Source organism: Cupressus sempervirens, chromosome 7 (genome assembly GCF_028749045.1).
Source record: "Cupressus sempervirens isolate cs-2001-9-10 chromosome 7, ASM2874904v1, whole genome shotgun sequence".
NCBI classification, from domain to species: domain Eukaryota; kingdom Viridiplantae; phylum Streptophyta; class Pinopsida; order Cupressales; family Cupressaceae; genus Cupressus; species Cupressus sempervirens.
Genome location: NC_143124.1, coordinates 916,181,913 through 916,189,632, shown reverse-complemented (window position 1 = coordinate 916,189,632; position 7,720 = coordinate 916,181,913).

Below are 7,720 nucleotides of genomic sequence, written 5' to 3'. Positions count from 1 at the left end.
TAATTGCACTCACTTGCTTTGATTCTTTCATTGTATTTTGCAATGTTTTCATCTTCTCTCATCTTTATTTGATCAAATTGACCTCTTAAATATTTTTATTTGGTTCTCCTCACATTTCCATATCCTCCATAGATATTTTGTAGCTTGTTCCACATTTCATGAGTAGTAGGTCAATCTTTGACTTCATCAAATTCAACATAATTGAGAGTAGAAGAAATGTCAATCATCATTGAGTTGATCCATAATCAAAGGATCAGGAGGTGACACATATTTGGTGTTTAGGAATTTTGGGCTCGTGTCTCCAATGGTTCCCAAATGTAGCTTCATGAGATTGTGCCATGCTTTGAAGTTATTTTTGTTCAATTTAGGAATCTCTCTTCTATAAGATATCCTAATCTTTAGCTTAGGTCCTTGAAACCTTATCTACAAGCACCAACATCTCTAATATCAATTGTTAGAAATATAAGAGGAGTAACTTAGAGGGGAGGGGTGAATTAGTGGCCACTAAAATAATTCCAAATCTCTTAGATGTTAATACAAACTCTCTTATAACTCACAACTCAATTAGAACTATATATTCACTATAAATCGGTTAACAAAGAAGTCTTAAAATATTAATGTGCGTTAACCTTAGTAACTTAGTTTTAGAAAGATAAATCAATAAAAAAATAACATGAACACATGAGACACCAAGATTTAATGTGGAAACCCAATTTGGAAAAACTACCAATGCAACTAGTTACAACTTTTCACTCTTGTGAAGTGAGCCCTGTTAGGAGCCAACCCTATTAAAGGTTACAAAAAACATTGTTAGGTGTGATCCTATTAAAGTATTTAAATCACTCTATTAGGAGTGGCCTTGTTAGAGGTCTTAAGACACTTCAATCTGAAAATGCCACTTGGTTAGTGGATTTACAAAATGGTTATTAAGTCAACGCTGTTAAGAGATTTCTTTAGTGCTACAATTGTTAGACAGTAACAATGATTGACCTGATTGATGAAGCAACTGGATTGAAGATTCAAATTAGTGTTCTAGTTTATCCTCTAGATCCTTCTTGATCAAAATATTCTTTGTAGCTCCTTGGCTATTCTGCCCTTAATTAGATATCCTTTTCTATTCACATCTTATCTTCTTCAACACTTACACACTATTCAATCTACATCTTGATATTTCTTATATATTAAATACAATTTCAAGTTGTCTTGAATATCCTTAGAAATAAAAAATTAACATCCACTAAGTCAGCTTGCATAAATAAAATAAAATAAAGAAAATTATTCTAATACAAGTTGGCTTGAATAAAAATTGAGTCACTTAGTTACCACTGAGTTCCTTGGTAACTGACTTGACTTAGTTTACACTGAACTTGTAACTGACCTATCTTGGTTTACACTGAACTTATAACTCAGTTACAACTAAAATCCTTTTGTGACTGACCTAGCTTGACTTCAACTAGATCACTAAACTTGTCTTCTACTTGGTTAATACAAGAGTCTATTGAGCTTGGTTCCAACTGGTAGTGCTCAGTTAGAGTATAGCATTTGTGTATCATCAATGACAATATACAATTGAATAATATTTATCAACAACAAGATGAGTAAGACCATGCAATAGATTAACACCATGATCATCAGATTATGAATCACATTTTTTAGAGCATCAAAAGAAATTATAGTCTCTGTATTGTGACTTTCTTGTGAAAGCTAGTCATGCATTTTATCAATCTCAGTAGAGAGCTTATCGACTTGTTTAACCTTTAATTGAAATAGCATAAATCTAAAGTAAATGTAAAAATTCACCTTACAAAGCCATATCTCTTGAATCAAATTTAATGTGCTTAAATTCACCAATAGATTTGGATCAAGAATATAAAGATGAATGGATGTAGATGATACAAGAAAGGATCTTTAATGGATTGAAGAAGATCTTAAAGATAAAATCACTCAATTGCTTAAACGCTTAAATCGTTGATCTCCAATGAAATTTTTGAATAAATGATTGAATGCTTCAACATGAGTCTGAATGCTAGAGTGCTTGCTTGATATTAATGATGTATGAGAAATGGAGAAAATAGAAGGGTTTATATAGAGATCATAATTGACTAAATCCTATAGGCCAACCAACCTAAGAATTAACACCCGAATTTCTTAGAGCACATGATTTGAAGCAAAGACCCAAAATAGGGCCTTAATAGGTGATTCCCACACTAATGCCAAAATTCTCTTTTGATGACCAAGAGAAAAAACTCTAGGGGCTATCTTAGGGCTCCAAAATAGGTCCTAAAATCTTGAAATCAGGTCTAAATTTTGAGAAAATCATAATTTGGTGCAAGGAGAAAATTCCAAGTGGATGAATGTATGAAAAGGAGGGATCTAAGGGAAATAGATCCTACCTTGACATTAACACTATGAAAATAGGAGCTTTTTAGAGGTTCCATTAGGTTTACCCCAATTCCACCTATGGGGAAGGATACAAAAGGGAAGTAGAAATGAAAGAGAAGATGAAGTTGATGATCTTGCATTAAATATGTGGTAAACCTTCATTAAATTGGGGTGCTTCCAATTTAAGATGGTACAAGGGTATATTGAACATTTTGGTTTGTCGAATTAGGTGCATTTGTCACATCAATATCAATAGGTGCATGCTCATAATTTTAATTTGCCACATTAGGTGAATTGATCATGTAAATTTGAATTGTTATTTTTTTATATCACTTACATTATATAAATTGAATGATGTATCTTGAAAAAATCTCCTCACATGCTCCCTTGTTTGTCCCTTTTTTGCCTCTCACTTTTTAATCATTCCTCTCTTGTTCTCTCCCTTTATAGATCTAAATTTGAAATTACCCTAAAAAAAATAAAAAATAAAAATACACAATAAAATACAAAAAATAATAAATTTACTATTGGGATATTTAGGAAAGACATTATGCTGGTGGGGGGGGAGCATGGTGAATCAATATCCATTAAAAATTGTGTACCCTTTCAAATATGAATTACCCTTATGATTAATCAACTCGTGAACATGCATATTTCATTATCTCAGTACATGGAATGAAAGTAAATATAACTAATATACTTCATCATATGCATGCCAACAAAAAACCATAATATCATAACACATGACACAAGGATTTAGTGATGTAGAAACCCTTGGTTAGAGGGAAAACTATAGTGGAGATGACACTCACAAATCCTTCATTATTGCAGAAAAAAGTTGCCTTGTTAGGGCTATAATATTTTGTCCCTTTTGGTGACTTACTCTGTTAGGAGTAATACAAAATATTTTTAAAGATCTACCTTTTTCGAAGATCTTACAATGCAAATAAAATGTGTGTACTCTATTAAGATATTTAAAATAAGATTGCTAAGTCTGCTAGAAATAGGGAATACCAAGAAGGGGAGGGGGTGAATCAATATTCTATGTACTTTAGCGCAAAACTAGATATTATTAATTACCTTATAATTTGCATATGAAAGTAAACTAATTATGCTAAATAATAAACATAACCATGAAATAAGAGAACTCATAACACCATATTTTTTTTAAGTAGGGAAACTTTGGCCAAGGGAAATGTAATGACCCCATTTTTTAGCCTTCATGTTCTCCAAAGTCTAAGTGGAGCAGAAGAGGAAATTAAATTAATTTATTATAAAGTCATTAAATAAATTAAAAATAAAAATTAAAAGGTGAATTTATATTTAATTAATCTAATTAATTATTGTATTACAAGAGAGAAGCTTCTAGAGTGTGTATTAATTATTGAAAAGGCAAAAGCCTCTAGTAATTTAATTTTCTAGAAGCATAGTTAATTATTGTATTTCAAGGGAGGAGTTTCTAGAGAGTGCATTAATTATTGGAAGGGGGAAGCTTCTAAAACTTGCAATTAATTAATGTTTTAGTTCCTTCTAGAAGGGTGAAGGAAAAGGATAAATAGGGGTGAAAGTCTCATTGTTGAGCATCGGATTTTTGTGAATGGCATTTGATAAGAGCTTGGATGTGTGAATCACATATCTTTCTTAGCAATAGAGGATGTTCATCCTATCTTGTAACATTCTAGACATCATTCCCTTGGGGTTTGGCCTTTGGAACACATTGCTTTGTACTTGATTTCATCATTTTGAGAGTTAATATAATTTTAGTGTCGGTTCAATCTTTAGTTTGCATAAAAAATCTATTTCAACCATTAGTTCAATTTTTGGGCATTCCAGGGTGCCCATTATAGTGGTATTAGAGCCTAGTTGTCCACTACAATGGTATCAGAGCTTGCGTGCAAAGTGTTTCATGAAGTTATAATCGGTGGGTGCCCATTATAGTGGGATCAGAGCTATAAGTCCTACCATCCTATGGCGGTCTTATAGGGAATTTGGAATAGTCAAATAGAGGGAAAAGTGTTTGACAAAATGCATATCATTCTAGATCAAGATGTAATGTTTAGATGGTTACTAGGTACATTAGAGGAAGTGCAGCATATGCAACAAGAGTAGAATAAGCAAATGGATATGGTGGAAAAAGAGCAGAATAGGGAAATGGATATGATGTTGCAGCTTATGGCTAGACAGATGGGCATCAATATTGAAGATTTGTATGTTGCTCTAGTGTAGGAGGTAGTTTCTTCCTTAGATGGGATTGAGACATGTATAAAACCACCTAGCTATGATTTTGGTGAGAGTCAGGAGTCCACATATGAAGCTTTTTCAGGGGATGGTGATGCAATAATAGAGGAATTAGGAGAATGCAAGGATACTATCATATCAACAACCACTTTTGTGTCAGTTGAACCATCCAACGAGGAGTTTAATGAGAAGCTCATAGAGAGATTTGATACCAGGGATCCTAAATTAAATTTTAAGGAGTTAGCACAACTCAAGCAGTGGGGATTAGTTGAGACATATATTAGTGAGTTTAAGAGGTTAGCTATGTTGGTCACAGATATTTTAGAGAGGAGGTTGGTAGTGTTGTTTATGGATGGACTCTTAGAACCCTTGCAAGGATGGGTCGAGGGGCATGACCAAGCTACACTGTAGGAGGTCACTAAAAAGGCTCATGACTTAGTACCTTCTTCATTCAGGAGAAGATTTCAGCACAACGAATCTTATATGAAAAAAAGACAAGGAGAAGGAAAAAAAACCTTTTCACTAGGATGCTCAGCCCAAAAGGGATAAGTTGGATAATGACACCTTGAATGATTTAAGAAAGAAGTTATGTTTTCATTGCAGAGAGCCTTGGGATTTATCTCATAAGTGTCCTCTCAAGGCTAAGGCAAATCAAATGGAGGATTTCTCAATAGAAGAGTCATAGTTAGAGAGGGAGAATCAACACTCTAATTCAGATGAGGATAGTACTACAGAGGAGAGTAGCATTCATGAGGATGAGAAGTCATTAGCATGATTAACATGGGCTTAGAAGGCAATCACATTTAAGGTCAAAGGTACTATCCAAGGGTAGAAAGTGATCTCACTCATTAACACTAGGGCTACACATAATTTTATAGATGCACAATTGGTAGCTAAGAGAGGTCTATAGACTGAGAACACTAGTAAATTTAGCCCTAAATTTCAATGAGAAAAGGTCAAAATTGCAACCAGACTTGGTTGAATAGATGACTAAACCTATCATTGATATTTTTTAGTCAATTTTTTGTCATAGTAATTATGCATCAAAATTTTGACTCAAAAAAGGTTGACTTATTGACATGAGTTTCATCAATTTCCATTATCTAGCTTGAACTCTTGTTTCCTCATTTGCATCCATTTTTGGTTGAAATTTTGATGTACACCCCTTGACTTTCTTGATGGTAAAGCCAAACATTCGACAGCAAAACAGACCAACCATCATCGAAATTGTGACCAAGACCCCTTTCAACCATCATCAAAATTGTGACCAAGACCCCTTAATTTTCTATGGTGGTACCATACATACAACGAAAAAGGGAAGACATGTTGGTAAAATTTGAGACCAACACTTGGTAGAAATTTAGATGAGCTGTGCTAATTATTGCAAAAGCTTTGCTCTTGTAGGAGCCTTCTAAACTGCACAAAATTGGATTCTAAAGCATAATTGCTCGGTGTGAGACTCAAGGTATCGTGCATATTTCTACCTCCACACCATTGTTTTGTTCATATCACATGATTTATTTCATACAAAACAATGGGAAGGAGGAAGAAATGTGCATGATATCCTGAGTCTCCACCGAGAAATTGTGCTTTAGAGTTAAATTTTGTACAGTTTAAAAGGCTCCTATGAGAGCAAAGCCTTTGCAATAATTGGCATAGCCCATAAAATTTTTGTTCTTGAGATACCATTTCTTTTGAAGGCTAAAAGGAAAAATAAAATTAGGAAAGAATTATTTATTAGGAATGAAAGCCATTAACACTAAATAATCTCTATTTTTTAAACAGATAAACATGACAAAAAAACTTATAGTCCCAATCACATCATCATAAGAGCGCAGATATAACTATAACCCCTTATTTGGCTACTTGTTGATCAATTCCTTGGCAAGAGCATCCAAGACATAATATTAAAATGCAATCAGTCACTGAGCCTATTTCTAGCAATTGAATTGTACTATAGAAACAAAAATTGCCTTAAAATTGGCACCTCGCCAATTGTAGTTCATTTGCATCCATAATGGCTTCACAAAAGTTGAAACCTTACCATTTTTCAAGAACACAAAAAAAACTCGTAGTTCAATTTCATCAATAAAAGTAAAGTTATTTGAATGTTCAAAAAATGGGAAACTTCCACTTAATAGCTAGAAAAGCCATAATTCCTTAGTATACATCATCTTTGATGGAATCTTCATAAGTGAATGATTTTCTCTAAAAGCTCAAACTTATGCATAGAGAAGAACCATGCTCTTGAAGACATATATACAGGTTACAAGACTAATATATCAAAAGGAGCATGTTGAGGGTAGGAGACTATCATCAATATCAATTGTGGAGTTGCAGATAGGTAAGTGATAAACATAAAAAGGTAGTACAAGGCACCATTTGCCATGTTCTAATATGATGAACTACCTTGAAGCTGGTTCTAAACCTTGATTGCTTAATGTTGGATTTGATCCAACGGTACCATTATCTGGAGGAGGTCCCACACCCCACTTTCCTGCTGATTCTAAAGGCTCAATGACATAAACTCCTCTGTCAATCATTCCAAGAGCAAATTGATTTGAGTCAGATGGATGTGATGCAATTACTAGAGGATAGACATTGCATGAATAATCAAAGGATACATTTTTAGTTAAATCATAAAATATGAGAAGGCTATTGTATGAATATACCGCACTTGAAATGGGAGCAAATAGAGAATCATGAGGTGTCCATTGTAGTACAAAAAAATGTGATATCAGTTTACAATCATATAGAGAAGGTAGATTATATCATTATCATTTACTAAATTTGAATTCTAAATTTTTGACAAAGACTTACATAATGCAAACGGTCAAACTTAGAAGCATCATAAATAGCAAGCTGGCTCTCATGAACAACCAACAAGTGAACTTGATCATTATGGAATTGTACTCTTGTATCCCCAACTGGTGGTGATGATCTTCCTATCTTCTCTTGTAAAAATTTTGACTTTCACTTCTCCCATCTATCAATGCTCTAGAAACAGAGCTGCCAGAACATTGGCCAAACATTTAGTAATTTAAATCTATAAACATGTGAATGTACAAAATGAGATGAAAATGGATATATAAAATGAAGA